This window comes from Agelaius phoeniceus, chromosome 18 (genome assembly GCF_051311805.1).
Source record: "Agelaius phoeniceus isolate bAgePho1 chromosome 18, bAgePho1.hap1, whole genome shotgun sequence".
NCBI classification, from domain to species: domain Eukaryota; kingdom Metazoa; phylum Chordata; class Aves; order Passeriformes; family Icteridae; genus Agelaius; species Agelaius phoeniceus.
Window position 1 is genome coordinate 688,268 of NC_135282.1, and position 23,506 is coordinate 711,773.

Here is a 23,506-nt window from a genome sequence, read left to right on the forward strand (position 1 = left end):
CGTGTGTCCCACCTGTACAGGTGCTCTGTTTGGAGCACTGCAGCATCCCCCTGTCTGTGTACACACACTGGACATCCCTTCAAACCCAAGGCCTGCCCTCTCCAGCTCTTTTTTACTCCACAAGTGATGCTCAGCCTTTCAAACCCAAGGCCAGCCCTCTCCAGCTCTTTTTTAACTCCCCAAGTGAGCTGCTCAGCCCTTGTCCATGGAAAGCCTGTTCTTGGATGCAGATTTGTTTATACATCAACAGCAAAAAGGCTAACTGAATTAAATGTTTACCTAAACACTGTAACATAAATGCCTAGAACATATGTCCAGCCATGTGTGTTTTATAAATAAATACCTATGTGCACATGTGTCAGGCACCAAAATGCCTACAGGGTCTTTTGGTAAGGGTGAGCTACTTGTAGATACTTGAAGTTCTTGCTAGTCTGGGATTGATTATGTCGTGCTTATTAAAGTGGTTTGCAGCTTTGGACTGGTAAATATAATTTAAAAAGGGCAGGACAGTGTTTTGAAAATAGTTGGTCACTACTTTGCACAGACAGAGCTCTGAAAGTGCAGTTTCATTTATCTCACCAAGAATTTACTGAACTACATCTCTTTACAAGGGTGTAATAAATTGTGTCACATGGCATCCGTCAACTACTGGTGATACACAGATAAAGAACATGAAACTAATGGATATACAGAAGGCTGGTGGAGAAAAGTCCTGAAGAGAAGACAAATGAGCTGTATTGAACCTGTACTTTATCCACAGAGTGAATGGCTGTTTGTACCGAAATTGTACTGTAAGGACAGTCTGGAAATTATAAAGCTGCCCTCTTTGGCAATACTGATTCCTTGTTTTTTGATGTGTGTTAGCACAGAAGATTAGGTTACTCCTTCAATTACACACAAATAGCAATCAGACATTGTGACAACAATCTTGATGTAATCTTTTCCATTGTAACATTCCATTGTACTGGTTGGCAAACTACCACCCAAATATCAAAGTACTCACTCCCAATGATTATTATTTCAAGCTACTTATTTTCAGTCTGCCTGATACTCTTGCTTTCTGCCTCTTGCTTCATTAAGTGCTCCCACATATAATGAGAATGTTAAAGTGTAAAATACTAAATCTCTGACTTCATAGCATTTGACATTTTCTTTGTCCAAGCACAATAAAGGAGCAGACCCAAGGGAAGTGTGAACCAAGCCCTGCAAGCCCCAGGAGCAGGAGCCTTCTGAGGAGCTGGGATGCCTTTCAGACAAAAAAGGCCAAGTCTGCTGCCATGGAAGTCCCCATCAGAGCTCTGGCTGCCTTACACAGAGTCAGCACTTTGTAGCTGGAGAGGTGATGTTCAAATGCAGCTTTGGAGCCCACGGCTCAAGGGTGAGTGGCAGAGCCAGAAAAGCAGGGCATGCAGCTCCCTCCCAGGCCACAGAGGAGCTCTTAGGCACTCACAAACATCTCTGTCGGTGATGCTTGGCTTAGGACAGATGCTTATCTCTGATAACCTCTAGGAAAAGTGGTGGCTCTGCCCTAATCTATGGATAAGACTTAAGGAATCAAAATAGTTTCCATGGTTACCAGCAGTCACTGATGGGATCAATATTTAGACCAATACCTGAGGTCATTACCGTGTACCTTCCTCCTGTGTAACCAGCATTGGCTCATTCACTGGGTGGGACAGTTCACCCTCTGGGCAGTGACAGATGTGCATCCATGCTGATGTGACAGGAGACCCCAAGTATGCAATTCATTACCCAAAATTGTCTACTGGAGGTCAGGCACAACTCCCCTACTGAAAATTCCCATCATCTCTGCAGGGGCCTGAACGAGGCCTGGGCACCCCTGAAGCTTTTTGAGTAATGCCAAAGTGATGCACAGTGGAGAATTTCACCATGAGAAAAAGGGTCCCTCTTAAATTCTGTCTGAAAAACAGAATATATTAAAAAGCAACCATTCAAAGTCCATGACATAAATGAGAAGTTGCTCCAGCAATCCTAATTTTGTTCAGTTATGGGCTCTAGAATTTGCTTTTAATTTTTTAACTGTCCTTGGCTTTGGGTTTATTAAAAATTCAACTTGAAGTCAGTTAGATGGTAGTTTATGTTATTGGAGTAAATACACATTTACCATCAGATTGGTTACTTAATTTCAGTTTTACTTTACCATTTCAAAGCAATGAAATAATACAGTTGCCATCACCTCCCCATTTCTACTTGCCCCAGGTACTCCTGCAGAATCTGTCTTTCAATTCTAGAACAAATGTTTATAAAATGCTCTGTCAAAGGTAAAGCAGAGGACAGACACATCCCTTCTTTCCTCTTATGATGAATGTTTGCTGACATAGGTCATAAACTTTATAGCATTCATTCCAAACAAAAGCCTGCTATTAAGTAGTGGGGGATATCTGTAACAGGGGAAAGAGGAATACTTGCTCTTGTTTCTATAGTTCAGTTTGATTTTATTACTATTACATTTCAGTGTTTGGGTTATTTGGGGTTCTTTAAGGGGGAAATAAAAGAAGCGTGGCCTTAATTTTGTTTTGCTTCTAATCTCTTGCCAAATGAATGAGCTGGAAGCATTTTATCCTGACAAAATATGGTTTGAGCTGTGAGAGTTCTGACTCATCTGCTGCTGTCCAGCCTCCCTTGAGAAACAGTTTTGTGCAGCCAGGGAAAGTTTTGGTGCATGGAGTCTGTGTTAATGGGTTCTGTTGTTGGAGATACTTTGAGCCTGGGATCCCCTGCCCTGTGAAACACAGGGGAGCCCCAGGTTTATGGGTGAGCCAGGTGATCAGTCAGTGCACACAACAGGGCCCTACAGACAAGATTTAATAAGAAGAATGAATGGAGCCAGCTAAGCCCCCAGGGACAGATGAGCCTACTTCTCATTTTCTGTTTATTAAAACCATTCATATCAATTTGTCATGTGGGAGCATTTAGTTCATTCAAGCACAAGTGTAATTTAAAAGTCTTATTAATAATACTTTAAACACAGACTGTCAGATTCCTTACACACAGGTGATAAGAGAACCAGAGTGGCAGCTTAAGATGCCACAAGATGTACTAAACAATGGCTCAAAGTTCCTTTTTCTGTAAGTTCATTAAAGCCAGAGCAGTTGTAGAAGGCCTGAATTTAGGAAAGCACTCCAAAGGACATGGATAAACTTCTCTGAAGTTGCCTTTTCTTTCTCATTAGCTTTCTGAGATTTCTCTTTCTATTTGCTCTAATTGCCTGTGAACTGATTTCAAAATCTGTAAGAGTTCCTGGAAAACTCCAAAAGTTTGTTGGATTTTTGTCTCGGGATGAGAAGCACCTTGCAAGCTCCTGCACTTGTGGAAGCTGAGGCTAACTCCTGGCCAGGTGCTCTGCTGCATTTGCTCACTCACTGCAGAGGAAAGGGCTCCTCATCCATGGAGCTGGGAGAGCAGGCAGGACCAGGTCACAGCACTACACCTGTGGGCATGGCTCTGGGCAGAATGCTCCTTCTGAGACATTCCACACTGAGATTTATCCCAAAGAAGCCAATTGCTGAGGAACTAGCCTCATCAGGCTGTGTCTACCTGCCTGTGTGCTGCTGTGTGCCTGTGGGCTTTGCCCAAAGCTGCTGAAATGAGGGTCTCTGCATTTCCTTCAACTGCCACAGCTCAGAGCCTCTAAATGCCCGTTCAGAGTGTGACAAATGTCTGTTTGTGAACCCTGGGAGTGCAACTGCAAAGAGCAAGTTGAGGTGTAGAGTTTTCCTGGTGTGGCCTTGGCTTTGCCTTACCCTCTCCCATTCATCACCAGTAATCCAGACATTTAGCCCTGGCATAACATCCATCTTCACATATGTAATTAGTATCACACCTACAGGCTCTGTTTCTTTTAAATAATCCTTTGATGAATGCTAGAGATATTAAGCACGTTATTAGAAGGAGATGGTGCTTAGAAGAAGGGGAAAAATGCTGTGCTTCCTGACTGCTTTGTTCTTTTGAATTATTACATGGTAGAAAAAGAAAACAAAACCTTTTCTCTCTTCCAAAAGAATATACAAAATGCTGCTGCGGATCCAATTGAACTGTTTCAGGTTCCAGTAGTTACTAAAAACCCAAGGCAGAAAGGAAAGGCAACCTCAAACTCTCGAAATATTCAATAAACTCATGGCCCAGGACTAGCTCAATACACGACAGCCTATAAAGATCAAGGCTGGGAATTGAAACAACCTCTTGGTATGAATGGCCAGACCAGACCTCCCTCCTTAAACTAAGCAACTACAGTACCTGGTAAAGTTTTATAGCCCTAACAAGACCTTTAACAAATTAAAGCCACTGGAACCAGGACTTTGTTCTTTCTTTTCAAGCTGCCCACTTTCCCATTCCTACCCAGAAATGCCACTGCCCCACGGATGGTTTTAATTCAGGTCCAGAATGGTACAAAGCTTAGTGTTCATACAATAAACCTTTCAAAGGAGAATTTAGGTTTACTGGAGCTGTTTAATTGTTGTAGAAGCTCTGCTGTAATGAAGAAAGACTTCTGTCATTTTTGTATCTTTGTTATAATTGACTAAATCTATTAGAATATATTCATAGCTGAGGGAAGACTGGGATCCCTGTGACTGCACTTATATTTGCATTATTTATGTAGTAACAAGAACTAGATAAGGCAGAGAAATAAGATCCTTGATCATCATCTCCTTTGATCATCCCCTTCCCCCACTGCATGCACAGAGCTGGCCATGGAGGTATTCTGGTTCAGAGCTGGGCTTCCACGGAGCACTTCCAGGAACACCACACCAAAGTGCTGCCTTTGGGCCTCACTGTGTGCTGATTGTGGGGGCTGTGGCAGTGCCAGGCACCACCTGAGGGTGCTGAGCCCACCTGTGCAGTGCAAACCCTCCCGGGCTGCCCTCCTGCCCAGAGCAGGGACACCAAGGGCACTGCAAGCAGAGCAGGGACACCAAGGGCACTGCAAGCAGAGCAGGGAGCAGGGACACCAAGGGCACTGCAAGCAGAGCAGGGAGCAGTGCCCAGCCCAAGGGCACTGCAAGCAGAGCAGAGAAGGGAGCAGGGATACCAAGGGCACTGCAAGCAGAGCAGGGACACCAAGGGCACTGCAAGCAGAGCAGGGAAGGGAGCAGTGCCCAGCCCAAGGGCACTGCAAGCAGAGCAGGGAAGGGAGCAGTGCCCAGCCCAAGGGCACTGCAAGCAGAGCAGGGAGCAGTGCCCAGCCCAAGGGCACTGCAAGCAGAGCAGGGAGCAGGGACACCAAGGGCACTGCAAGCAGAGCAGGGACACCAAGGGCACTGCAAGCAGAGCAGGGAGCAGGGACACCAAGGGCACTACAAGCAGAGCAGGGACACCAAGGGCACTGCAAGCAGAGCGGGGAGCAGTGCCCAGCCCAAGGGCACTGCAAGCAGAGCGGGGAGCAGGGACACCAAGGGCACTGCAAGCAGAGCGGGGAGCAGTGCCCAGCCCAAGGGCACTGCAAGCAGAGCAGGGACACCAAGGGCACTGCAAGCAGAGCAGGGAGCAGGGACACCAAGGGCACTGCAAGCAGAGCGGGGAGCAGGGACACCAAGGGCACTGCAAGCAGAGCAGGGACACCAAGGGCACTGCAAGCAGAGCAGGGAGCAGTGCCCAGCCCAAGGGCACTGCAAGCAGAGCAGGGACACCAAGGGCACTGCAAGCAGAGCAGGGAGCAGGGACACCAAGGGCACTGCAAGCAGAGCGGGGAGCAGGGACACCAAGGGCACTGCAAGCAGAGCGGGGAGCAGTGCCCAGCCCAAGGGCACTGCAAGCAGAGAAGGGAGCAGTGCCCAGCCCAAGGGCACTGCAAGCAGAGCAGGGAAGGGAGCAGTGCCCAGCCCAAGGGCACTCCAGGCTGCTCAGGCACAGCACTGAGGACCTGCCCCAGGGCAGGCTCCCTCACAGACACAGCAGCTCTCAGCAGAGTCCAGCTCCTGCCTGCTCCTGCTCCCCCAGCCAGGCAGGGATTCCTGGGCAGTGCTTCCCACAGTGCTGTCAATGTTCAGGCATTTTCTATTTCCTTTCTCTAAGAACCCTCTGTTTTCTGGGGGCTTTCACTGTGTGAATTCCCAGCCAAAGAGAGATGCCCCCAGAACGCCAGCAATGATCCAAGGGAGTGCCTTTGCACACACCTCTAAGAAATACACAGCAAGGATTCTGCTTCACTCCCAGTTTAGGGTCACCTGAAAATCACAAACTGATTTCCCAATCTGTTCACGAAAGCTCTTGGGTTTAGTACAAAGCTACCAAAAAGTAGAAAATTGCTACCAAGACTTTGCATACTTAAAGGAAAGGGAAAGCACATTCCCATCCATAATAGGATGTAAACCATGGCAGTGAGCAGAAAGAAAATGCTGGGAAAATCCCTTCCCATTACACGTATGAGATTTGGGTTTAGCTCTAGATGGTTTTTTGAATTCATTGTCAGGTTTGGCATGTGCCCTTCTGCTGCTTACGCAGGAGCCTAAGAATCAAACAGAAATTCTGAGGATGTTGTGCTTGAAATCAGCCCCCGTTTGTTAGGGAGCTTTCATGGTCCAGGTGTAAAATCTCCAATAAACATTAGACATAGCTCAGACAGACAAAGCCACCCCTGCTCTGACAAGATGTGAACCATGAGGCCACAAAGTACAAAGAAGCAGCTTCTGACATTGAGACACACATGGTATTCTTAACTGACATCCATAAAACTGAAATTAGTCAAAACACATTCTTCACCAAGGCTTGGAGTTTGGAGCATTTACTGCACACTGAATAAAAATCCCCACAAAAGAGAAAACTTCAGATGATGAGACTAAACTTTTGGTCTCCAGAGCAAAAAGAATTGAATTCATCCTATCTTTAACATCTGTACTTTGTCATAAGGTACAGACAGAATCTTGTAAAATAATTTTGTACAAATACTTGGGCTTGGTTATTTTTAGATCTGTAAAGCTGTGATTGTACAGAAAAATCCCCATAAATATCTATTCCTATATCAGGGATTGAATACCTGTTGATGGCCAAGGCTCAGACAGTGACAGAGCAGAAAAATCCCCTCAGCCCTGCTGTGTCTTCCTCACTGGAATAACCTGAGGGCTGAGCTGAGGGACAGGCGTGGGCGGTGAAATCAGAATTACCCAGAGCCTTGGCCTTGGTGCTTGTGCGTGAGCTGCGAGGTGCAGGGGGTGCTCGGCTTGCACTGAGCAGGTGGAGCTGCAGAGGCCACCGGGGATGTTCAGCAGAGCTGCTGCTGGTCAGACCCTCCTGCTCACACCTCGGCACCTCCCAGCTGGGCTCCAGCCTTGTGGCAGCAGCATAAGGCTTACAGCACTTAGGAAAAACCATCCATTTTCCTTCAAGCCCCCGTGATAGCAATGTGTCAGGTAGATAGATGCTGGAGGGGTGCAGCAGTGTGCCAGTAAAAGTTTGTTTTCTTCTGCCAAGGAAAGTGCTGTTTTCAAGGCAGATTCAATTAAAGGCAGAGGATGTTACCTTGAGGAGCCACTTTGTTTACATTTCAAAGGCCCAATCCTCTTCTCAGACGGATCCTGTATCATGCAGATCCTTAATGAAAAGCATTTGTTTGGCATTATACCTCAACAGCAAAGTAGACTCTCCCAGGACAGTTTGGCTGTGTGAGAAAGCTTTTGGGACTGCCCAGACTTTGCAGGGTCATTGAGATAACGACCCTCACATCTGCACTTCGCAGTGCCCTTCTCAAGGAAAACACAAAAAATACCCAGATCTATTACAAACCTACAGGATTTATCACCCCAGCTTGATTTAGATAACTTATTCTCCCTCTAAATTCCCGAACTCCACCTGAAATAAATTACAGGACTGAACATTTTGGTAGTTCTTCTTACCCAGTGCCTTTAAGCAAAGTCCCTTTCAGACACTGACAGTGCCTGACTCTGGCCAGCAGCAGTGGCAGCTTTTTTCAGAGGGTTTGGGAAGGGTTCTCACTACACCAAGAAATGAAAACAATGGAAAAGTGACAAGGAAAATGGCTGCAATCATGTTACAGATTTCCTGGCTCTTGCTTCTCTTGTATGACCGTTTAAAAAAAAGCTACTCTCTGCCTCTACTGAACATTTCCTCTACTGGTGGGCAGGAATTAAACTGAAAGTCTACCTGTAAGTTACATTTGAAGAATTTTTGTGATAAGATCCAGAGAAAGTTACAAGACCTTCATGTATTTAGAGAAGCAAACTCCCCTGTAGTGTAAAATAGCTATAAAATTGCTATATATATACATATATATATATATATATATATATATATTTATATATAAGCTAGTGAAGCATTTTAGTACCCCTCACTTTGGTGCCTAGAAAATAAGTGTAATTTCTTTATTTCTTTGCTGAGAGATCTATACAGTCAGTTCTGTTCTGGAGTACATACCAATCCAAAACCCCTCCATCTCACTAAAATCTAAAAGCCCCGCTCCCCTTGTTGTGTTCCTGGGATGCTGCTGCAGCCTGGTTTGGAGTGCTTGCTGAGTGAAACGTGGAAGATCCATCCCAAAACACCGAGTGTATTCAGAAGGAAACGCCGTAATTGAGGTTTATTTCTATTCACATCTCAAAGCCCTCCAGAAGGGGTTGTCACACACAGACACAGAGCCCATGGGGCTCAGCTGCCAGCTCCACACTCAGTGGCTGGGCTGGCTCAGCCAGGTGGTTTTGGCTGTGCCAAACAAAGCTGGAACTGCTGTATCCTCAACCAGAAGAGCTTGAATGACAAGTGACTCATATTAGGAATTCCTTCTGTTCAATCAGCTCCCCTTGATGTGAGATAAAGAGACTTGATGAAAACAGACAGAATCCAGTTCCAGTCTTCTCTTGGGAGGAGTGAAGCCCTTTTTTACATAGGGACAAATTCATTCCTGGCATAAGGCTTTTTACTGGAGTGGAATTATAGCAGGGATGAAAACAGGTCATCTTGTTTTGTACTACATGCTTCACATCAGTGATGAAATAAACTGGGTCTCAAAGGAGAGGTGATAAAAAGTCAGCCCTTGTGCTTTTTGTGATTTCTTTTAAACTATAAAAGCTCCTAATGCTTAGTTTTTAAAATATATTCATTTGATTTATCACTGACTTATGCAACACTCTGTGCAATGACAACCAAAAGCTTTTTGTGGAAAATAGAACACACTTTGAAATCATCCAGAGCCAGCAAAGCACATGGACCACAGCTCTCACAAAGAAAGCCAAAATCACCTGGTTTAAGCAGCCAACTGGAAGGAGAAAAAAGACCAAAACAATAAAACCCAGCAAAGGCTTCGAATCATTCTTTGTATCTCCCTTTTGGTGTGCATGATTTGTGATGCTTTAATGAATCCTCATTCTCAAACAAGTGCTGGGTACCTGCTCACTGGGAATCAGGCACATCACAGCACTCACCCACAGGCGTTTAGGGGAATATTCAAGGACCTCAAGCACAGCTGAATATTTATTTTATGGTTCTATCCTGGTCTGAACTGCAGTTTTTGTAACCTGAATATCTCTTTTGTAGTACTCTGAATATATTTACAGTACTCCATAGTAATGGTTGCAAATGCTGCAGTCACACTCTCATGCAGAGCCGGCTGCACTGCTTTGATCATCCCATTATTTGGGTTATTTTACGACAGTTTTAAATGGCTGAGAACTGCACAGAGATGGTTCCATTGTATCATTAGCCATGAACAGCAAGTCCATGTTAACAAGCTGTAACTACCCCTGAACAATGTAAACAGGAAGCCTGGTGTTGGAAATTCACTCTGATGGTTTCCACTCTTCTTGCAGGTCACAAAGAGAGTCACAAATTAAAAAATGTCTTCACAAAGTGCCAGCCAGGAGTTTAACTGTTGCTGGACCTAAAGAATAGATGTTTTCAGCCATTCTGAAAAGTATTTTATGTCACCATTCACAACAGAATTATATGAAAAGTGCCTCAGCATTTGAATTTAGTTATTGCATAAAAAGCTCCCGGTGATATGTCTGACATAATGCACAAAAATAAATAAATATTAAAAAACCACTTCAAAATCTTTAGTACTTTCTTGAATGTGGTTATAAGCATAACAGCCTTGGTTCTGTATTTCCATGAGTTCAGAGGGAAGTGCTGTGACTGAAATGCTGCCAGGAGATTCCTCTCCGCTACCCAGTTTATTCAGTACAGTGAGGATGTGGCCTAAACTCTCCTATAATAAGGATATTCTGGAAAAAAACTAAATCTCAAAAATGCTATGTGTTGGCAGGGTTTGGGTGTTTGGTTCACTTGGGCTTTTTTGTTTCCTTGTTTTGTTGCTGTTCTGACTTATCCCAGCAATCTTCCCAATAAGTTCCTGGGAGCAGCACCTCAGGCAACATAAAAAACCCCAATTTTCTACTGTATGTCCCAGGCAGATTGATATAATCTATAGTGCAAACAAATTGTGCCAATAATCATACTTGATTTTACGTAAAAGCAACCTCTATAGAAACAAGAGAACAAATCAAGTGAAAACACAGTAATCTGAACAAATGTTTTCAGTACTAGAAGGTGTAAGGTGAGCAAATTGCTGCCCTAAGGACAAGGTGAAAATCCCCAGCCCCCCTTTGCAAAGCAAACAAACAGTAGTGAAATGTAAGATGAGCTGGTTTCCACCAAGGGAGGACATTCTGCCAGCCCCCCTTTCTCCCGAGGTTGCCTTAACTTGGTTTTTGTGGGGCCCGATCCTGGCAGGAGCTGCCCCAGCCGTGGCTCCCAGCCGGGCTGAGCCAGGCTGAGCTCTCCTGTGCCCATCAGTGCTCACCTGGCTCAAAGGTGCTCTCACCACTCAGCCAATACCAACTGAGACGTTTTACACAAGGATCGAGTGTGTATTTCTCAAAGGCACCAGTTCCACCCCAGCAAGGTGCTCAGTCTTTAAGAGCCCTCTGGAAGCTGCAGGTTTTCAGTGAGTGAAGGTGTTTCTCCCCAGGTAACCCATGTTTTAAAGCAGCAGAAATTGAGGACTTTTTAAAAAGCTGGGCATAATTGATTTCTTGACACTCACATACAAATCAATAATGTAACTAGAAGCGCAATCCAGAAAATTTAAAATGTAGTACTTTGTACCATCCAGGTTATCAGTGACCAGCTGAGACAGACTGCAAATTTGTGTGTTGAGGACTGGCTCTGGTATGGATTTATTAAGAGGGCTGAAAAACACAGCAAAGCACCACCAAAGCTTGTACCAAAGTTGTAGTTGGATTTTTTTTTGCTTTGATGAAGAAACTATTTCACTTTGATTTTAGAGTTCCTTTATAGCTTTTGAGTGGCAGGCAGCCCTTTACATTATTAATAAATGTTTTGAATTTAAAGTCTTTAAACTAAAAAGTTTTTTTGGGGAGGAGCTTTGAAAAACCAAGAAATAAAGGAACTCATCATAACACTTATAAGATAAAGCTGCTTTTTTCACACTGAACTTTGGTTTAATGTGTCAGAGTCATGATTTTAATAACAAATTCTATCTAATGTTGAAATAAATGCCAAGGATGATGACTAGAGGAGCTCTGTCTTTATAAATCTCTCATCAAGCAAAGTGGGGAGGTGAAAGTCTGAGGAGTGTAAAGGAGGGATCACTTCATCACCTCAGAACAAAACTCAGTCCTGTAGAGAGGCCAAGCCCAGGCAGAGCTTGTGCCCTGAGCAGTGGAGAGGAAGAACCTGGTCCAGCCCCCAGCAGCAGTGGGAAAGCTCTTCTGGAAGAGACAGGAGCAAATCAGTGTACAAGGATGGGAGAGGCTGCCTCTGGCCCTAGGGAATTCCTCCAGACCTACTGCTATTCTCTTTGATTGATCTGAATCCTTTACTCATTAAATAGACAGGCTCAGTGCAGGGAAGGGTTTTCTGTTCCCCAGAGGTCAGAAGCAGCAAAGATCTGCTTGTGCTCCAGGCCCTGAGCACAGCCCGAGCCCAGGCAGCTGTGCTGCTCCAGAGCTGAGGCCTGGTGCCCGTCCACATGGAATCCTCTCTCCAGGCACACTGACAGCACACACAGGTACAAAAACCATCCATCCTCTTGTTGATCAAGCCCCAAGGTACAGTAGATTGTCTTCAGAGAGCAGGAAATTGGGAATGTTTGCCAGCCAATAACCAGCTGGGGGCTGCAGGAAGAGGCCACAGGAGGCAGCTCCATGGAGTGAGAGAACGTGGGGACACAGGAGGATGAGCCACGTCTGAGCCAAGGCAGGGCTGAGCCACTTCTGTCTCTAGGAGGGACCAAAAGCCCTTCCTTGTCCAACGGTGGCTTTACTCCTGCAGCTGCTGAAAGATGGGGCTGACAGCTGCTCCTGCTGCTGCAGAGATGGCTCCTGATCACTGTCCTCCCCAAACCAACTCCACACCCACCTCACCTAGCAGCTCCTCTGACTGCAGCAGAAGAAATGGAGGAACAAATGGTGCTTGAGCAGCTGGTGTCCTCCTGCCCAGGGGGGACAATCTGTCACCTGCATGTCTGAACAGGGTTTCACTGGAATGTCATACTGGATACCTGCATGGTGCTTGAGGGTCAGCAAGGAGAGGTTCTCAGTAACTGTATGGCAGAAAGCACAGAGCTTGTGTCACCCATCAAACCTGCAGAGCCTTTGGAAGAGGACCCGTATTTCCCAATTGCTCCAGTCTCACAGGAAGGGAGGCATTGCCCACCACACCTGGTGTGGCATCCTACACTGTGAACCCTTCAGTGGAGCACAATTTCAGTGGGCAGAGATTTCTACTGGGAAAACACCTGCCAGCTGTCATCCCCATTCGTGGGTTCACTGGGAAACCTCTTAGGGATGTGCAGCAAAGTTTTTAGGTCTCTTGCATGGCAGCAGAAGTGTCAGCAGCAACCAAAGGTCCCAGCCCACTGCAAAGCCCTTCATGACAGTCAGTAGAAGTCAAGTTTCATGATTCCACTCAAGCAACACATGGCAGAAACAGCAGCATTCCTGTCAGAGCCAGGGCTGGCATTGGACATGCAGGAAGTTCACATTGTGGTAACATAAAATCTTAATGCACGGTAATAAATACCCTGGAAATAATTTAATTATATGTTTTGTTTCATCATAAATTGACAGGAACCAGTGAATTAAACAGCCCTCTCTAGGTCTTTTCACATGATAACTCTCTTAATAACTGTGGAGTATTTCACCTTTCACAGCATAAGGGTTTTGTAAAGCACATTTTAACTTAAAAGAGCCTCAGTGTTTCTGCAGGGTTTATACAGATTGATCTGCAGTAATCTATCTAGAGTTCTTTGCCTTGATGAGAGATATTTGAAGTGGTCCTTACTGTATTCTGAAGCTTCACCCATTGCATAAAGAGCTACTTCTGAAAAAGCCCATGATGTACTGGGTAAAACATCAAGAGCAATTAGATTTAGCGAAATTATTCAGAAGAGGGCCAAGATCAAATAAACATTGCCTTTCCACAGCAGAGGGGAGCAGTCTCTCACTTTTTGCCTAACAACAAGGTACTGACGGCGGCGCTGCAAGCAGGATGGGGCCAGGCTTTGATCTCCGCAGGGGGCTCGTGTTAACCACCACTGCGAGCTGTCTGCAGGCCCACAGGTCAAGCAGGTATTTTTAGTTCTATTTCCAAGACACAGAAACATACTTTCTCTCATTTCAACAGCAGAACTATTCATTTTGGGCCGGGGAGGGAGGGGGAACTGCAGACAGATATATTGTTGAGATAAATCAAAACAAAGGAGACATTCGATATTTAGCCATTAAGAAAATATAGAATACTTCCTGTGTGACAGAATCCCTCCCACCCATTTCAACGACTATATCCCTCATAAAAGTTAACAGGGAAGAATTAAGGAACAACATTCCACAGCAACAGTCCTAAACACTGCAATGATGCTTCAAATTGAGCATTTTGGATGTTGCTGCAGACCATTTCAGTGGTCAGTGAAAGAAATTAAAGAGAATAATTCAAAATTTATAATACTGCCAGGATCAGAACAAGCTATTATTGAACCCAACATATACGGATAAAATAAAAACAGGAATGGAGACATTAATTCTTGGCTTTTACTATAGCTAAGTATGATTTGAGTTCATCAAGGCAACCTTAACGACCAAGCAAGAATGGATCCCATCTCATCTCCTCTCCTGCCTTTTCCCCAAGGACACTGAGCAGGGGAGACAGAGGCTCCACCTGTTTCCTCCTTTCCTCCCCTGCGAAGGTCTGGGTGAAAGGGTTCTGGTGAAAGCTCTGCTGGAAATAGCCTGTGGGTGGTTATGCCCCTGAGCCTGCAAAGCTTGCACACATGAGATTCCCACCGACTTGGATGGGAATTTTGTGCATAATCATTTCAGTGTCTGACCACAAAAACCATAATTGGAATTAAAACATCAACGGAATTGTTAAAAATCCAGAACCTTGGCACCAAGATAATATGGTTTAACTTTAGACTGAATATATGACATTTACATTTATATGCCATTGGATGTGATCCTGGGCATTTTAGTAGATTTTCATTTACTTCACAGAAAGAATACATTAAATGCTGCCCTAAATGATGTAGTAAGGATATTACAAACACATACCTTAAATCAAAGCAAATTGCCCCCCCAACACCCACTCACCCATGAAAATTATTTTTATAAGTACAGTGCAAGCCACAACTTTTTCCTCATATTTATTATAAAAGCTTTCTTTCCCTTAATGTTTGATCTGACTATAAAAGGCAAAATCTGTTTTGTTAGTAAAGCTCAACCTTTGGCAGCCAGCAAAGTGACTGAATTTCCTACAAACAATTTCAGTTACTCTTGTGTTTACCAATGTGCTCGTTTCCCACAATCCCTCTGGGAGGAGATAACGTCCCTGTGCAGATGTTCAATGTTATAATTGGGCAGCATTCAGCAGAAATGTCATCAGTGACACAACACTTTAACAATAAAAGAAAATGAAACAGACATCACAGGGGACTCCCATTTCAAAGCAAACCTTCAAGGATCTGAACAGGAAGCATATTTTCCATATTACAAGTTCTCATTTAAATTACAAAAGTACATTGGCATTTATTTCCTTAACAGATGAGTTTATCACCAGTTTAGCAATGAGTATCAATGGCAACTGAAATTACAGTTCCTTTCATACTGTGCTTCTTTTGATAAGTCCTTTCCTTTACTTACAGCCTCTTACAGATTTCTTTTCTTCTGACTGTAACATCCAACATTTTGCAAAAATATAAATTTTCATTGTACCAAACTGCTGCCATAACACCTTTTCTTTTGCAGGACAGAAGAACAACCCATTTGGTGGCCCTGTGCCAAGTGCCCCTTTCCAGTCAGCTGTAGCTGAGTGCCTGCTCTCAGGGCCTGAGAGAGACAGGAAAGGGCAGATGTGGCTGCACAATTCCTGTGTTTGCTGCTGGCTACAGAGCTGAGGTGACAAGGTGACAAGGTGACAAGTGCCAGGCTGCAGCCCAGGCCCAGGACCCTGTGCTGAGATGTTTTCTGTGCCTGAATGATCCTGTTCACCTGCCAGCATGCACTGACAGACTCAACATTGATGAAGCAATTCCCAGTTATTGTCAGATGCCAAGCAAACCCAGTGTGTAACAACAGCTACTGTGTCTCACCTCTTATCCCCACGCACAGCAGGGCACGATGTCAGTCCCAATGGCAGCAGGTCCAGAAGGATGAGCCTCAGTTAAACTTGCCTGGAGAAGGTTTTGCATTTGGCTGCAGAACAAACAAACAAATCTAGTTCAGTGCACAAAAGAAAACTTTGAAGTAACTTTCTTATGCAGTCTGAGGCACAATGTGCTAAAGGCTCAAATGAAGAATTGCAAGAGTCCGTACCTGAGGGGGAAAGGAGGGAGCATAAATTGGAGCAAGGAATTCACACAGTACACTTCCCTTCAAAGCATCGTGTACATTTGCAAGCCTTGCAGCTGTCATTTGCATTTTTGTCATAAACATTTTGGTAACACAGTGGAAAAACCCCAGAGTATCCAGAGTGCATCCCAGCCACCAGGGTTTGCTGCACTGTGTCTGTCAGAGGGGCAGAGCCTGGTACCCTCCACAAGGCCTGGAGGGCTTTGGAGGATATTCTTACTAACTGGCACCCACAGCTGCCACCACTCTGGGGCACTTTCAGCTGCTGTAACAAGTTTTTTCCAGAATCAGAAGAATTTCCTTAGAATTTCCCTAAGTTTTCCCAGCCCTATCTGTGCTTTGCCCCTCTGGAAGTGTACAACCAAGCAAATGCTGATAAAAACTACAAATTTATCAAATGAACAACATACATAGGAGGAAGAACTCTTTCCATCTGCAGAACTTCAGTCACCAAACTAACACCCTTTATGCTGCACTCCCACAGAGTAACAACAGAATAAAAAAACGCTCAAGCAAACGCCTATCCTGTCTTTTCCCAGCAGAGTTTCGACCCTTGCAAAGGAGACATTCCTGAGATTTTATGAAGTCCTGCAGGGACATGGTTTTGTTATTGATCTTATGTGGAAGTTGCACAAATGCTACCAGCCAAGGATGATGGTTTGAAAAAGCTGTGAGAGAAACGCCATTACATGCACACACATGACCTGTAATGACAGGGAAGGAATAAATATAGAGCTGCTGCCACCTCCTCTGCCCTCCTCAACCCAAACCACCTGCAGACGTGGCTGCTTTCTTAAGCTCCTGCTGCTCTCACTGTGTCTTTGCCCACCTTCTCCAATCCTTTCATCCAATTGCATTTTCCTCTGCACTAAAATCAAATACTTGTTCAAGGCTCTGTGTAGGTGAGGGCAAAATTCCATCTCTTACTTCATTTTTTCTTTGCTTCTCCAGTCTGTCTCCTGAAGGTTCCCTTAATCTTAACTCAGGCTCCATTCCTCCCCTCCTGCTAAGCTCTTACGCTGACAGTAAGGTCAGAGTTTTGTCATGCCCTGTTCCTCTTTCCTGTCCAAATGCAATCTGCAGACTCTGCAGTGCTCTCCGTACGCTGTGCCTGTATTTTCCCTTCTTTTAACCACTGGCACAATTGTCATGATGGGTGTTTTAGTGCCACTAGCCTGTTTCAGCACCACCAGTGGCATGGTTCTGGTTCCTCCTGTTCGGAGCAAACCCCACAGATTCAGTCCCATTGGTGTGTGACATTTGTGTGACAGTGGGACACAGCTGGGGGCTCAGGAGGAAATTATCCCATGTGGATCCAAAAGAAATCATACAAATCCTGAGAGGAAAGGAAAGGGGGAAAATAGGAAAATGGCAGTGGGGAAAGGTAAGAAATAGTAAAGAGGAGAAATTTTGTGTGGAAGTTGTGACATCAGCAGATCCTACATCCGTTACCTACTCCTAAAAGAGCTGACCCTGACACTGCAAATCTTTACATTGTGAAATAGAAAGCAATGGGAAGTGGACAAGATAGGATAACACTTTCAGGAGAGCAGTTATAGCCAGTGTTTTTCCCTAGCTAACAGTATGAGATCCTGAGCTATACTCTGAATTTAACAGTGGAATTCCATAATCAATGAACACTTTTTAGAAGTTACATTGCAGTGCTTATATAATGAATCAGATCTCAGTGCGCTCATATGCTTCAGTATCTCAACAAGAACAAAGCAGCTGGAAATAAGGAATTCAAGAGCCTGCCTGACTAATTCTTCTGTCATAATCCACAAACTAAGATTTGGCATTTAGATCCTTTCAAATAAAATATCAAGGGCAGTGAAAGGTGTTGAGAACGGCTTCAGAAATTTGTCTTAAATCCTCTACCATACTACAATGCATGTACATCTGTGCTGGCTCCAGCAGATGTTGGAAAGTTTGATTTTTATTTTTTTTTTAGCTGAAAAAGAGACAACCAGGCCTCTAACAGACCCTCTTTGATCTCACCTGGAAGGAAAGTTCTAATCTGGCCCTGAGAATCTCCACAGTTCAGGCTTAAAAGACAAAAGAGAGGAGAATGTGAAAAGAACAGGAAGCAGCACATAAAGCAAATGGGCTTAGAAACGCAGCCTGGTTCCCGGGAATGGCACTGAGTGGAGTTATGTCCTTGGAAGGTTGTTTTTGAAAAAAAAGCTGTCTCAGAGATGTGCCAAACGCCCTGCTTTTGATTGGGGTGGCAGCAAATGGGACACGACAAGTAGAGCAGAGCAGAGCTGCTGCACTGCCCACAGCAAAGGAAGTCCCACTTAGGGGAGAGCAGGAAAAGGAAAGGTGATAACCCCCAAAATTGCCCACCCACAACAGAGGGGTTAGAGAAAACATTCCTGGGAAGCTGCATCTTAGAGCACTTTGAGAACATTTACCCAAACACACACAGACAATATAAAAAATCAGTGTCTCTCTGACTCTGTATTTTTATTTTTCTGCACACACAACAGATTTTTTTACATATTTGTTGTCGTTCTTAAATCACAGTCAATGGAAAATGTAAGAAGTTAAGAGGTATGGAAAATCTGTTATAGAAAATAACAGTAGCTGCTCTGCATTGGAATCTGTCCATTAATTGGATTGTTCTGTACAGAATGTTATCAACAGAACTTGTGCTTGATGAATGAAATTTGGGTGGCAGGGACTGTCCTTAGGTGGGGTATTTGCCTGTAGCAATAGATTCATTCAGTTACCAGAATTACTGTATTTACTTTTCAGTTTCCCCAAGTTCCTCTTTCCCTTTTCCTCACAGATTCAGGACCTGGCAAACACCCCCAGCTGTCCCAGAGAGGCCCTGCTGTACAGATGCACGAGCTCTCCAAGGCAGAATCAGCTGCTCACAAGGAACCTGTGCTGTTGTGCTGTGCACCAGCATCCTCAGGAAAGGCCAGGGATGCTGACACCAGGCTGTGCTTTGTGCACAGCACAGCAATAACCAGCATTTCGTGTGCATGGTCTGAAGCCAGCAGTGCCAGCCCTGGAGGCTGCAGCCTTCCCTGGGGATGTGGTGCTGCTGAACTCGTGCAATGCTCCAGCACAGGGCTCACCAGGCTGCACCCTCAGTCTTAAAGCATTGCTCCTCTCACTTCATGGATCAGGGCAGGAACTCCACCAAGTTATCTTTTTAGTCCTTTCTTCAGCTTTCTTACCGAGCTGGTGGCCAGGGTACAGCAGTAAATCTGCACCTCTCAAAACTAGGTTAGCAGCCTGACTAGGAGTGATTCCTCTCCAGCAATGCTGCCTCCTCCCCCAGCACACACCCTTTTTAATTGCACATTTGCTACAATAGTCTGAGATCCAGATCAACAAATGGTCTTTGTGGTGGCAGCACAGAAACAGGAGTATGTCAGAATGCCCTGCACAAACTGGCATGCCTGTGTGTATCACTGACGGGATGCTTCCACGCCTGCCTTTAGACAAACGTGTTCCCAGCACACCTTCAGAGCACAACAAGCTGCTCAAGGTTTTACCACACAATCTTTTTTCTTTCTTTACTTTCTTTTTGGGTGGGGTTTTTTGGAGATCCTTTTTTTGTGTGTGTGTGCTTTTGCTTTTGAATTGAAGTTGCTTGGGGTTTTTTCACTCTTTATTAACAAAGCAAATCCTGTTTTACTTGTTTACCCTCAAGGAATTCTGCTATTACAGTGATTTTCATAATTTTAATTGTAGTGCAAATGTATGAAAAAGTCTTTCTAAAACACGAGCTGTCTTACAATGGCACAGTGGTCCATGTTTGGGACCTGTTGTATTATCACTTGTAGAGTTCTTGGATTACTCCATGCATAACAAGCACTGCCAGAGCACACAGTAAGTTTCACTTCAGAGGAGTCTGCCAGCTAAATAAAATGTTCAAAAATCAAAATTCAAAAACGTTGTCAGTGTTCTGAGCGGTTCTGATACTCCAGGCACTGGGAATGTCCTCCAGCAGCTCGGTGCCTGTGGTTCCACCCTCCTGCACCCTGGACAATGGGGCTGCACGAGGAGAGCTGGAGGCACAGAATGTGGATGAACAGCATGGGAAGGTAGAGAAAAGGTTCTACAGTTTGCCAGGCTTTCCACAGCTTGCTTGTGGAAATTTTGGACACTTTTTCAGATCACAGTCGAGATACTTAAGCTTATTAAAAAAATTAAATATATATGTAACATATCAGTCTTAAATTTTTCCTTCTGGCTACACTGAAAATTTAAGTTATGGAGTCATTAACTAAAGAAAGGCATATCAGTTACATCAACATACATTGTATTTTTCTCACTAGAGGGAAAAGCTTTGTCATAAAAATATAAATCTTGCAGTTTCACATGTGAAACAGAAGGCAAATTAAACGGATAATATACACAAGATCTGCTATATGTATGAACTGAGAGGCATTAAATAAACAGTCTCTTGTTAGCCAAAATATTGTTTCAGTTAGTCAGATGTCAACACAAACCTTTGTACTACCCCTAAACTGACCTCCTGTAGACAGGAAGAGAAATCAAATTTGCATCAGGATAGTAAACATTAAACTAATCTTGATTTCCAGAGCTCAAATTTATATTTTTATTTTGATTTACTGGATATCAAGTGTCAGTGCAAAGTGAATGTCAAAGAACATTAGTTTTCAAACTCCTGAAAAGATGAAGAAAGCCCCTGGAGCAGTGAGCAGCACAGATCATGTTTCCTGTTCCAAGACATTCTCGTTATAGAACTTTGATGGTAAAATAAAACTCTTTAATCTGGGGCATAATCCTGAAGATAGCATGCTAAAACTTGAAGGACACCAGCATGCAGATGTTCTGATGTTTTTAACCCTGGGCTACCTTGCTTGCCAAGAAAATTTAATCTCCTGACATGTACCTTCATGAAGAGTCTGCTGCTAATGGTGTCTGGGGGACACCAAGCAAGGCTTCCTGCAGCAGTCTGGTCCAGAGCTGCTGCTCGGGGATGGAGCAGAACAGAGCACTGGCACTTCTCTGGGGTTTGGCAAGGATGGGAACCTGGCCTGTGCAAGTTTGCTGAAAAACCTTTCTCGAGAAGCCTCCAGCCTCTCGTATATTGAATAAACAAGTTAAGGAAATGTTTTGGATTTGTGCACCTGACATGCAGTGAGCAGCTCTGGTGGGAGTAATCACCCTGAAAGCAAGAGATGCCACCTGCCAGGTAAATGCAGCACACATAGAAGGCTTTGCAGAGCTGGAGCCTATTAATAAAAACCTCACTTTTACAAAAAAACCTCCTGGGCTGTATACAATCCTTCCTTTAAAACAAGTAAAAAATGTGAAAATTGGCTGCTAAGCAAAAAGCAAGTAATCATTGAATTAAGCAAACATGCTCTGTAGAGTGATCATAGCAAACATTTCTGTATCTAACCTCTTAAACTCTGACAGCAGTGCAGAGTGAAGCACACCTGAAAACCCCACACGAGGGGTGAGCTGGGGAAGGATGTGTGCTGGCATTGTGCTGAAGGCAGAAATAACCTGTTTGTGGTTTAAATTGGTTAAGAACCACTGGGCCCTGCCTTTGGTAAGGTTCACTGGATGCTGCCCTGTGGGAAGGACGGGCAGTCACAGGTCCCAGCTCCAGTCTGCTCTGTCCTTCCCTGTGGAGATCACCAGAGCCAGCTCTGAATGAGCAGATGTGTGCAGGGCTGACTTCAGGGCCTGTGGGAGCTGGAGGGATTCTCCACAGCTCATTCCACAAGAACACCAAGGAAAGTGAAGGCAGCAATCCGACCAGCTGCACTTGTTAGCAGCTCATTTGAGTAAGATCTCAGTTACACAAACACAGTTTCCAACATAATCCATAAATCCATCCATGGAGTTTTCAAAAACCCAGCCTACCTGAGAGAATGGAACCAAAGCAAGTAAAGGGCTCTCATTCCACTCTAAAACTCTGGCCATGGGACTCAGTTTGGATCCACCCATTAGATCTGTACAGCAGGTCAGACTCACCAGAGTACTTCACGTAAAAGCCCAGCTTTCAGGATTTCACCATTTTCTGGTGGGGAGGTTTCCCCTGTTGGTGATTTCTTTTAAAAGGCCATATTTCAGGTTATTCCATTCAGAGTGAGAAAGGGATGGACTTTATGGACTTGGGGAGGTAAATGTTACAATGATTACAGATGCCAGCTACAACAATGAAATCGGTCGGAAAGGCGACTGCCGGAGATGCCCGAATTCCTCTGTAATTAGCACATCGGGAACATCCAAATGCCAAACCCTAGCAACCCCGAGGAGCGTGCAAAGAAGCTGAGGAACACAGCACAGATGTGACATCAACGTGACCCTGGCTTTTTACACAATATCGGGCAGCTGGAAGGCTGGTGCTCCTGGAGGGGGAGCAGTGGGGGATAGGGAGCAAGGACAGCTCAAGTTATTGCCTGGAAATTTTAGTATTTTTGTAACTGGGACTTTCTCAGGGTATTCTCACTTTTCATTTATTCTACACTCCAACAAAAAGTGGGCTTAAAATGCAGCCCATCAAGTAATGTTACTTTCTTAGCTGATTTTCTGCTTTTGTGTTGTTGTTCTAGTAAATTTAAAAGCAAGGACAACGTACACTGCATAAATCCTTGTGGAATGCCAAATTAGAGAGGATAAGGAATACGAGAAGGATGTTGTACTTAAAGAAAAGTAAAAAATCAAGAAAGCAGTAAAGCTGGGGTCAGGAATTCAGTTGGCCTGATTTTCTTCACAGGTATTTTTGTGTCTGTGTGTGTTTTGCCCTTCCACAATGGAGCTGTAATAATTTAGCCCTTTATTTGGCTCTGCAGAGCACCGAGGGATGCTCAGTAAATCAAACAGGTGTGAAGTGGTTGCAATCAGCCTAACCCTTGCTTTCCCCATACAAAGGTTTTGTACAAAGTAACTGTGGCTGAAATGGAGGTGTTTAAAATTAGATTTATTTTAGAGACTGAAGGTAAAAACCCTCAAAGGATGTGAAGTGTTTTCTGCTAAGTCTAGATGTCACTGTCAGATTTCTCTGAATTAGAGGATTTCTTGGGGAATGTAGATACTGCTGTAAGGGTGCAGAAAAGCCAAACATGTATCTGCACCATTCACAAGGCAGCTTCTGATTCCAATCAAAGCCAGCCAGGGCTAACATAAATGGATGATATATAACAAATGGGGAAATCAAAAGGTGGCAAAGCTTCTTGCTCCTTTCCCTGGCTCTGTGCAGCTAGCCACAGGCATTGTGACACCTTAATGCCATTCAGCAGCTAGAGGTAAGTGATCTTCCTTTCCTGCAGGCTTGCTGTGCACTGTGGTTCTGTAGTTTCTTCTCCATCTTTCACATTATTGCAGTGTGGGGTTTTTTTCCAAAAAAGGCATTTGATTTCTCTTTTGGTTGATCTTGTCTCAAATTAGATTCTGAAACTGTACTTTAGCAAACCATCTATTCCAAGGTGTCTGATCAGTGCTGTGTCCTGGTCCCACCAGGAGCTGCTGATATGAATGTATCAGCAGTGTCCATGGGCAGCAATCCCTGGGCCTGTGCCAGGGGGGCTGCATTGATCCAGGACCATTTCTGAACCACTGCCTTATCAGTGCTAACTAGACACAGCTCTGTGACTTCCATTCAGCTCTGCAAATCAGAGCCATAATGCAGGTTCTGATTCATTGTACGCCTAGGTCTGGAATGATTTCCTGGTTTC

At 44.4% G+C, this 23,506-nt stretch overlaps 1 long non-coding RNA gene across 1 annotated transcript in view; it reads right to left on the reverse strand.

Annotated features, from left to right (window-relative positions):
• The window catches only part of LOC143695442 (uncharacterized), a 69,658-nt gene extending 54,003 nt beyond the window's left edge, over nucleotides 1–15,655 (reverse strand). The window contains exon 1 of the long non-coding RNA XR_013184616.1: nucleotides 15,575–15,655. This is a non-coding gene — a long non-coding RNA (uncharacterized LOC143695442). The remainder of the gene's footprint in view (nucleotides 1–15,574) is intronic.
• Between the last annotated feature and the right edge of the window lie 7,851 nt (nucleotides 15,656–23,506).